Raw genomic sequence first — 11,508 nt, 5'->3', positions numbered from 1 at the left:
TCTACTAAAGATAGAAAACATATACATCTTGTAAAGAAAGTTTTAAAGAAAGGATATATAGGTAATTTAATACATCTGAAAATCTTTTTTTTTTTTTTTTCTGTTTAACTAAATAGAGTATTCTAATTTCTATTTATTTTTGCCAAGATAAATCAATCACAACAATTGCAGTAGATTGACTAAATTACAAAAAAAACCGTGATTTTTATGGAATCAAAAAAAGGCAGCTCACAAAAAATGTAGTTTTAGTTCATAGACTTCTTGTTGCTGTAGATAGTCAAAACATGTTTATTTTTGTTTCAGTTCTCGTTAGCTAATGTAAACTACCTCATAATCAAAAATAATGCCCATGAAGTCAAACTTTATTCCTGTAAGCTTCAGACCTCTACACTGTAAGATATCCCATCAATAGTAATGACGCCTCAAACTGCAAAGGTGTTGAGGTCAGGTCTGTCGGAGGGTTATACGGAGGCAGCCCGGAAGTCACCCTTGATGTAACTTGAGAAGTTTTGGCTCGTCTTGGCTGTATGGGGGTACAATTGGTTTTATGATGTTTCAGGCAGTCTGGTTCCTTTTTGGCTCATTACCTTTTAGGCTACGACATTTTTAGACTTGGAGATACGGGATAACAACAAAAATTGATTATTTTTGTTTCAGCTGTCGTTTAGCTGCATCATAAAAATATGTCATTAAGAGTAAAGGGAATATAATCGTAATTAAATGTTACTGAGAGTTTTAAGCTACCCACTCAGTAGAATAGAAAGTTTGTTAAATAAGTTACGTATCATTTAAAAATATTTAAATCGACAGACACACTGCGCAAAAAGAGTATAACGTAACTAATATCTATGTTATGTATACATTACCCATTTCTATCAATATAATAATTAACAACAACATATATACAATGAGCGTTATTGGGTATTGAGCACATGGCCTATTCTGTAACAATATATATACATAATGTATTATTACCAAACTACACATCAGCATTTAAAATCTCTTTTTCCTAAGAAAAAATAAGATTAATTTTAATAATAATTATAGGTTACTTTGTATTTATGTAGATAGCTACGTAGGAAACCCAATTCTTTATCATTATTTGAGGAATCATTAATCACATGCAGGTATGTGAGGCATTCGATCTCTGTGTATGACGACCTATAATGTCTCACATAGGTATGTAGGTTAGAGTGCATATTCTTGGGGTTTTTTACCTTTTTCTTCATATGTGAAACTTGGCTATAATAATATGTAAAACAAAAATCAACCATTTCAGAGGTTTCTGTTTGGCTACAGAGCACTAATATACATATGTAGCACCTTAACACAAAAGCAAGGTAAAATAATTTTTCTCAGAATAAAGTGGTGTGGGTTGGTCCGCATGATTATATTTTTTTTGGGGCAAGGGCTTGGTTTGTGGATTTATTTTTGACAAAATATCTAAAACTTTAATTTTTCTGAAAAAATATCAAACAAGCATAGTTACTCAAAAAAAAAAAATTCAAATACTAAATTGTTTGAGAAAAATATAAAAAAATCCATAGTTATTAAAAAAAAATTTTTTTTAGGAAAGCTGTTTACAAAAATTTAATTTTTCATAAAAAAATTTGAAAAATTAAATCTCATATATTAAATTTTTTTCAAAAATCCACAACTATTCACAAAAAAATATTATTTAAAATAAAAATTCTAATATTAAATCTTTTTAGATTAAAATATCGAAAATCTATAGCTCTTTACGAAACAGAGTGTTTTTTTTTTTTGGAAAAAATATAAAAAAAATTAGCTATTTACAAAAATTAAATTTTTGTTAAAAAATTTAAAAAAATTACATTTCAGATATTAAATTGTTTGAAAAAAAAAATTAAATATTAAATTTTGAATGAAATAATTTCAAAAATTCTCAGCTTATCATAAAAAAATTAATAATTTTTTAGAAATAAGTTGAATACAAAATGTTTTGAAAAAAAGTTGAAATATTAAATTTTGTATGAAAAAATTTCAATAATCCACAGCCATTCACAAGAAATTCATTTTTTTAGAATTTTGTTTTAAAGATCTATTTTCTTTAGAATTTTGGATGTTGATATTTTGGAGAGAAAGCTACAGCCCTTTCAGCCCCCCCTCCCCCAGACACCCCTAATTGCATACATTTGAAAGTTCTTTGACGAATATCGTCATTTTCTATCAACAATGATTCTTCTTCTTAACCCTTTGGACGTGTCGCAAATTCCACTTAATGTGTTATTCAACATTAATCCTCACAATACGAGAAAAATAAACTAAAATATAATGCCCGTGAATACAAAAAAAATGCAATGTAGATTACATTTCAATTTTTCTACCAAATATCCTCAATTTCTATTAAAAATGAGTAATCTTATTATCTCTGTAGTTATATGGCAAATTGCAATTAAAGTAGTCGATATTGATTGCTACAATATCCGAATGATAAATTAGTATATGCTACATAAAACAACCTACAATGATTTTTTCTCAAAATTGAGTGAGAATTACATTTATATTCTTTGACGAATTATTGGCAATTTACATAAATCAAGAAATTATTCTTGGTAACCCTTTAGGTGTTCTGCAAATTGCATTTGAAGTAGCCAAAATTAATCATCACAATAAAAGAATAAAAAATTTGACATATTTTTAAAAAAAGAGACTTATTCGGGACAATAAATGTGCCTTAATTCAAATAAAGATTTTAAACTATAGTTACAATTCTTGGGTATCTTTTCTCATCACAGAAGTTTGAATAATAAGCGTATAAAGTACTCGAATATGAATGTGAATCATTGGGATATATATATATATATATATTTATAGTAAATGAAAATTAATTTTGATATTTTGTATTTATTAATTTTTGTTAAAGATTACTTTTATGTTGACACACAACATACGTGTTCCATCAATAAAAAAGTAGGCTACAATGACTTTCCTTAAATTGGACTCTGGATTAAGTTTGTATTCTCTCACGAATTATCACCAATTTCTATGAACCAATTATTTATTATTTGCGTGTGTCACAAATTGCAATTAAAAAGTAGCTACATTGATTGCCACAATCAAAGAATGATAAGTTGACTGATTGTATTTGAAAGGTGGTCTTCTCGGGGCTAAATGAAGTACTTTAAAATAAAGCTTCTAAACTACGGGGTTTCACCAGTTTTTGGGCATTAGCCAAAATGAGATGAAGAGATCATTTTGTGGGTTACACTAATTAAACATTGGCTTTACTTTTAATTAAATAGTAAATATTATATCATGATTAAAAAGTCTTTGATGTTGTAATATTTTTATTGATACTTATTCAATGCCTATTATTCTGGGCTAAATTTTTAAAGTTTGTCTCCAGACGGGTTGTGGCAATCCTCACTATCGGATCTTTGTGCTCATGTGGGTGTTTAAGTACAATATATATATATTTATTCACGGACTTGCCTAACTAATTAGTATAATTATAGGTTCAAACCCGGGACCAGAAAATCGACATTGGTACATGGATCAATTTTATATGTGAATAATATATGTTGTGGGGTAATGTTGGGTGATGAAAAAAGAGGATTTTAATTAGCACCAGTAGAGATCCCTAGTGACAAATGATTCAGCCTATCCCCAGATTATTGTGTTGCACATATTGGTCTGTCCATAAAAATACAATTTAGCTTAATTATAGCAACATCAAACGCATTTCTGTAAGTTTTATTATAAAACATTTTTTGCAGGCCCTATGAAATACCGGGCCGTGCTGAATTATTTACCGATTTTTGTTCAGAACATATCGCGGACAATAATGACATTTCGAATGACTTGAGAAACAATTATTCATCCATTTTTAGAATAATAAAATAGTTTGTGATCAAATTGAATCAATGTAGCCACCATTTGACTCAATGACACTGGTCAGGCGACGTCTGAAGCTGCCACAGACTTGCTGGATGTAATCGGCGTCCATGGAGGCCCAGGCCTTGTTGACAGCAACCTTTAAGGCATTTATGTTCTTGTGTCGTTTTTGCAGGCCTTGGTCTCCACGTGTGCCTAGATAGAAATCTAGTGGGTTCAGATCTGGGCTCTGAGGGGGCCAGTAGTCCTTGGGCCAAAAGTTCATGTTGTCCTTGAGCCACTCCTGAGCTTTCTTGGGAGCGTGGGCGGGTGCTCCATCTTGTTGAAAAACCCCAGGAGAGTTTCTGACTATGGATTTGATCCACGGAAGGACCTTGGCTTCATGGCCTTCCCGTTGGAGGCCACGAGACCCAACATCATCACCGAAGCAGAGTGCTTTATTGCTGCCACATAGCGGTGCTTATCTTGCACATCTCCAAAGCTCACAACACGGTCATTTTGCCTGTTGAAAACAGGATCGACCGTAAAAGTTTTCTCATCTGAAAAATGATGATGCGTACAGATGAGCTCTTGATATCATTCAAGATTTTCTGACACGCTCAAGTCTGACTTCTCACTGACGTTCAGTTAGCAGAGGGCGTTCAGTACGCCTCAGGAACTTTCCTCCAGCCCTTTTCAATGCCCAAGAAACAGTTGATCTCGACGTTCCCATCTTTCTGGCCATGTCGGCAAGGGACCTGTTGGGAGTCCTCTTGAACACTGCCTTTACTTGCCTTGTTGAGACAGTGGGCTTCCTGCCAGCCCCAGGGGAATGCTTGAGATCACCCCCAGCCTCCAAGGGCTTGGAAACGTTGTAAATTGTCTTCAACGAGGCCCCAACCTTTTCCTTAATGTTGTTATGAGGCACTCCCGCTCGGAGGAGGGCTGCAATTTCGATCCTCTTTGTTTCCTCATTTGACATGGCCTCACGTGTGGAAGTTGTTACGCTCTTACAGGAAGGATTTTTGTTTATTTTAACAGTAACAATACGAAACAATCAGATTGGTTGCCACCTAACCTCTTATAAAGTATATTTACATCAACAGTAAATAATTTTGCACGGCCCGGTATACTTCCCTGTTGAAATTCCCAGTTTTAAACTATACTTAATTTCTTAAGCATCTCATCTCCTTTTCTTGATTTTTATTCAAGATTGTTTTTATGTTGACGTAAACCATATGTTATGTTTGATAATCTTGCATAATATGTTTATACATATTTGTGTCATTCACATCAAGAGCTTGAATTTAATTCCAAATATCACTAGATTTAAGGAAAAAATAAGAAAGTTTAAGATATTTATATCATGGTACCAAATAACATTTTATGAACTTGAATTTTTCAACATAGTCTCCTCGTACCTTTACAGACTTCTCCCAGCGATGGTGCCATCTCTGTAACCCGTCCAAATAGAACTGGGTTTTTTCTCTCAAAAATAATTTTGCACGAGACATTTTTTATATTTGGCTCAATGAATCCTGGTTGGATTGACTTAGACGCGTCAAATTTTAATACAGAACCCCTTTATATATCTGCTATTGGTTGAATCTATTTAAAGATTACACTTTCTAAAAAAATATTTAAAGACAGCTTGATAATCGATTTGGTCTATTTAAAAAAAACAAACTAACTAACTCATATCAGCTCACTCAAACGACTGTTAAATAACAACTACGCATTCAAAATGGCTGAAACTTTGGTGAGTAATTGTCAACAGATGGTAAATAAATGTGACAAGCTTGTATTTACGAGTGCTTCCATCTTCAGGTTGAGGATGAAAACTTTTGAGACAACCCTTGTATATGCATTCAGTAGTTACTCAGGACCATCTTTAATTTCATTGATTTTTTGCATACATGTTTCCATCATCAAGTGTCACATTTGATAGAATAGGTAAGAAAATATATAAAAAAATTAAAATCCATGGTGCGTTTGATTCACCTTAATGTACATTCTATGTCAAATGTGACTATCACCTTAAATACTGATGCATTTTAAAGTAAAAATTTAACCAACATCTTTAGAAGTTAAAAAAAGGGTTTAAATTTGGAGTTAATAAGGATGTATTTTTTGGAAATCAAAATCAATTATCATTTTTGGTGATAAATAACCGGTTAACGACCAATCGTGAATGATATTTTTCTTTTAAATTAATCCTTTCAAATCCAATCGTAATCATCAAATTACGGCCCAAGTATAACTTTACACAATAGACCATAAAAACAGTTTTTTTTCAAGATTATAAGAAATTATAAATTTACTAAGTGGGTAGGCAAAACTTGCAGTAGTTTTTAATTACAATTTAATCTCTGTTTTAAATGCTTATGAGGTTTATTTACGTAACCAAACTACAACTATAAATGCAAAAATAAAAAAGTTTCCCCTTTATTCCATGTCTATAAGTATAAAAATGTGGAATCATCAACGAATAACGCAGCGCGTGTATGATCTTCTCATCGTCGGTGTCCGTCCCGAAAAGGATTAAGAGATCGTTTGCATCTCCATCCAGACTGATCACAACATTAAGAAGTCAATTACATACGCCATATATCCAAGAACAACCCAAACTTATTCAGCAACAATATGGCTGACTTATGAACTGCCTCCATGCGGCCCTCTTTTAGCCCTCACTTCAACCCCCTTGACTTTGAAGCAAAGAGCGTTTTGAAGAAGAATGTATGCCGCAAGTCTCATCCAAATTTGAATTTGATACGAGTTGTCATCATGACGGCAGGGTACTCCATGTACACGGGACTAAATATTTTAAAATAGGAAAATAAAATAAAATTAATAAACATATTTGTTGTGGGTATAGAATAAAATAGAAAATCTTAATAAAAAACATTTTTTTCTTTACAATTTCCCCCCCACTTTCTTTTTATATTATATTTAAGTAAAAATGAATCACAATTTATTAAAATGATACACAAAATTAAACAAGATTGATTTTGTCACATAAAATTACGCCATATTTTATAGTTTTTTTTTTTTCAACTAGGCAAAAATACAAGCTAGGTGGCTGAACATGTGTATAGTGTATGATCCTGATACTGCAACGGCCAATCATTAAGTACTTTTGTTTCGTCGATTCCGTTTGGTGATTTTGTTGTCAAAGAAATACCACGCTCTGGATTGTCGAAAATGTGGATAAAATTATAGAAATCGTTGAGTTGTACCGTCATGTGAGCACCGTTTTGATTGCCAAGGAGATAATCCAGGGGGGTACCTTACTAACACTAAAATACGCTATGTATTTGTTGTCAGCTGTCGATGGCCACCTCTGACTCGATACTTCATGGCTATTTCCTAATTTATTCTTTTTAATTAATAAAGGCAATTACTTATGTGTCATTTGCAAAAGATATTGACCATATTATTGTTTCTATCAAGACCTTTTGGCCATCATATATAAATAAATTGTATAGCTATATTAAAAAAAACAATGTGATAATACTGTATCAAATAAAATACTATAGAATATGAATATTATGAAATTTATATATGTAATTCATTTTAAAAATTGTGAAGAAATAATATGACATATAGGTATAATAGTCTAGGAGTACTTGAGAAATAAATAGCAGTTGATCACATATATGGCTAACTACAAGAGGATTTTGGGCCTTTTTTCGTTTTCCTCCAAAAGGTTGCGGGGCACAATAAAGGTAACGATGTGAAATATGACTGCAAGCAAAATATAATGTATATTAAAAATATAGGAGTTAGTTTTACAACAATTATTAAGTTGCATGAAATCTAAGTGTTTAGTGAACCTTCTAATAAATTTAAACGAAAACCTCGTATAAGTTATCACAAATCAAAGAACCAATCTATAGACCAGAGAAGTTGCAATTTCAATCCTAACTTATATATAAAAGCAAATGTCATTTGTACCCACGCACAAAAAAGTAGTTTCACAACGTAATTATGAATATCGAATGGTGGGTTCTGTTTGACTTATGAACACCCTTCTTCCATACGTATGCTATTTGTAACTCAAGTGTTGACTGTACGCTCCAAGAGTCTCTTAAAAGGCCTCATATAAACTATTTATTTATGTGCTAGTCATCAAGATTTTGACTGACTAAGGAGTAATTACTTGGCCTAATATTTGAGATCGAAGAATTGTTTATTGAGGGATTTTTTATTTTCGTTTCTTTTTGAATACTGACCTAGTTTGATTTGTGTGCTATGTGTGTATGTATGTACAAAGTGTATACGTATATAATCAATCCCAACTCAAAGACATTATGTATACCTTACCGTATGTCAATAAAGAATCACGAAATAATATCACACAATTAGCTATCTATGTTATGTTATATCTATAAGGGGTCTCCACAAAACAATTACTTTTTGATTAATTTTTTTAGGGAGTAGGTAAAGAGGATCCTTTTATGACTCTATAATGACTTCTAAACACCCATAACTAATAGTCAACGGAATTTGAAGCTATAAAACTCCATATAAGTACTCGGTAAAAAAAAACTAAAAAACTATTGATGAATGACTTACTGCTTGAATAAAGAACATGCAAGACAAGCAGAATTACATGTATATAGTAGTATTATAACTAGTATAAAAGGCCTTATTCTTCTCATTATACAAGCATATTATTCATTAGGAAAGAAAAGCAGGGGGCCTTCTTTATACGAACCAGTGGTGTCGATAGCCCCAAAAGTTTCTGAAGCCCTTCAATTTTTTTTATCGTACTTATATCCTTAGTTAGGAATAAAAACTGAAGTCCCGTAAAGTTCAGTTTCTTTAACTCAGTCCTGAAACTAATCAGGTTAGGTCCTTAATGACGTCAATCAACTGTATTTCTTCTTTTTTAAATGAGTCCCAGTACTGACAGTCCGAAAGATCTACAATCTTAATGACTGCTCCCAAGGATTAATAGGTCTGTACCGTACTGGATAGGACCGAATCATCTAAAGAATGGCAGACCACTATATATTTGTATAGGGGCTGAGAATTTTAAATCCGCAAAATTTAAGGATAATGGATATTAACATTATTTTCCCAAAATTAATTCAGTTATTCACAAATCTTTTGCTTTTAGATGAAGGGGTTCATAATTGTTAAGTTAATCATGTACACACACTACCTCCAGTATCAACCATAGACTCCAACTTGGTCCTGAGCATGGTACGGGCCTTGGGGAAGAAAAACCTTGTCTATGTAGGCCCGGTCCCTCGAGAATAGAAGCCTGCAGTCAACAGTGTTATGTACATGAATAATCGACTCTCTCTCCCACACATAGTAGTCCAAACGGTTCAGATACGGATAGCTAAGAGGCCACATTTCCTTTCCCTAGTTTTTTACATGTTTAAACCTCAATATCTTGGTAACCCTGCCATCAATATTTATAAAAGAGTACTCATCAGATTCAAATTGAACTTACCAAACTGAATATTAGCACATCTTTACGATAACTTGATAGATAAGGATACTATAAAGCTTAAATTGATGTTAAAGGAGTATATGTCCTGCTAAAAAATGTGGTCTCTTAGTTACCCTGATCTGAACACATTGGACTACTAGGTGCGGGAAATTTTCGAGCGAGAGAAATGTGCACATAACACAGTTGACTCATAGTGGGCTTCCATTCTCGAAAAAGTGGATAACATGGACAAATAGTTCCTCATCGAGATTTTTGCCACGTTCAGGAACAGATTAAAAACTGTAGTTGAGCCTAGAGATAGTTGCTTTGAGTAATTAACTTCACTATGGGTTATTGGTTGAATTTGTGAATTCATTTTTGTATAAAAATAGTTATATACGTTAACCTTAAATTGTCTGGATCTAAAATTCTAACCCTGTATATTAAATTTATTCATTAGAACAAGCACCAAAGCTAGACATTATGTCCAAACATATTACATCGCAAATTTTTGGTAATCAAATTACTGCATATCTTGTTAAAAGCCATTCTAGAATGGTATAACTATTTTTCAGTAGTCAAGGAAATTGGGGATATCTCATTCTGCGAACGTTAATTACAAAAAGTGATAGTGGTATGATTAAAAAAGAAAAAAAAAAGAGTATATGAGTTTTTGATGCTAGATACACATTTCTTTTTAAAAGTATTGGATGGATAAATAATTTTACAACCTTGTAGTTGTAAAATGGCGTAGAATACATAAGACAAAGAAATATTTTTTTTCTTCTTTGCGTGTGGTGCTTTCCTTTCTTGTTTGTGTTTTTTTTTTCTTTCGTTCGATCTTGGAATAGCTCATACTGAGTAAAATATTCTATTTTTTTTTTTGTTATTGTATATGTTTGTGTTTCAAGAGCTTCTTTTTTCTTAGTTAGGTGCATTTATTCGTTATTAAACTAATCTATGAAAAAAAAACCAACACATATACAATTTATATGTCCGAAAATGAATCCCCCTGATTGCTGTTACCAATAAAAATATGAACATAATCTTATTAACCAAAAGTTATGTTTTTGTGGGCTAGAGAAAAAAATATTTATTATACTATCAATAGCTTAATGAATATATTTAAATATTATTTTAGCAACATTTAATATATATTAAAATATTGAACATGTTATTTCTGTAAGATTCCCTCTTTTTATTATGAATTTGTAGGTCTTTAGTTAACAAAAAACTATGATTTTTGTCATTGTGTTCAAAACCGTAATTGAAAGACAATAATTATACCAAAAAAAAGTTGTGCACTTTTAGGACAAAGCCATTTAGTATTTATATACATCTGATCTTAACCTCCTAGACTTCACAATATAGATTGTGGTCAAAGGGATGACAAATGCAGTTTTCAGACTCAACAAGGATCCATTATGACGGTCTTGTATGTAATATTCATCCTTTAAAAACAAAACTGATACATAATTGGATGGGGTTTTAACCCTGGACCACCCTGTTAACTAAAATATGAGTCATAATAATCCTAATATTTCACACATTTTTATACGGATATAGCACTTCTCACAACCATAAAAGTTATTTTTAAAAAAAACTAGAGCATTTCTCTTGTATACCTATCAGTCCATAGAGAAACAGAAAATCTATTTTTCAAAATGATAACAAAGAACCAATAAAATTAATTAAAGGTGTCATCATCTAATCTAACGGAGGGCTTTACGTTGATAAACACAAGGAGACGACTAATCGATGTCCTTTTGAGATATGTAGGTATATTTATGTATTTTCTAAGTGGTCCATAAAAATAGGTGTATATAGTTATATAAATAAAATAAAAACTAGATCAGAATTCCATGTTATTTCTTGACAAAATAAAAATATATTTATTTATTACAGACATGGCCATACCAATATTATAATTGTTTTAGAAGGGAAAGTGAGTATGTATTAAGTCGTTAACTTTGTTGTATCACAAAACCTTTCATTCAAAAAGCTATAATTAAAAAAAGGGCTAAATTCAGTTAGTAGCTTGCAATTATTATTATTTTTACCTCTACAAAGAAGTTGAATACAGTTTTTGCCTCCGTTTTTTGTTTATTTCTTAGTCACTCGGATTACGGCATAGGTAATCAATCGATTTTGGCCAAGCTTGTTAAAAAGATTATGCATGGTCACAGAAAGAGGCCTTCAAATTTTGAGAGGTCAAAGTAACACAATAG

Source organism: Lepeophtheirus salmonis, chromosome Z (assembly GCF_016086655.4).
Source record: "Lepeophtheirus salmonis chromosome Z, UVic_Lsal_1.4, whole genome shotgun sequence".
Taxonomy (NCBI): Eukaryota; Metazoa; Arthropoda; class Copepoda; order Siphonostomatoida; family Caligidae; genus Lepeophtheirus; species Lepeophtheirus salmonis.
The sequence above is the reverse complement of the archived record's forward strand: the minus strand, read 5'-3'. Positions refer to the sequence as shown.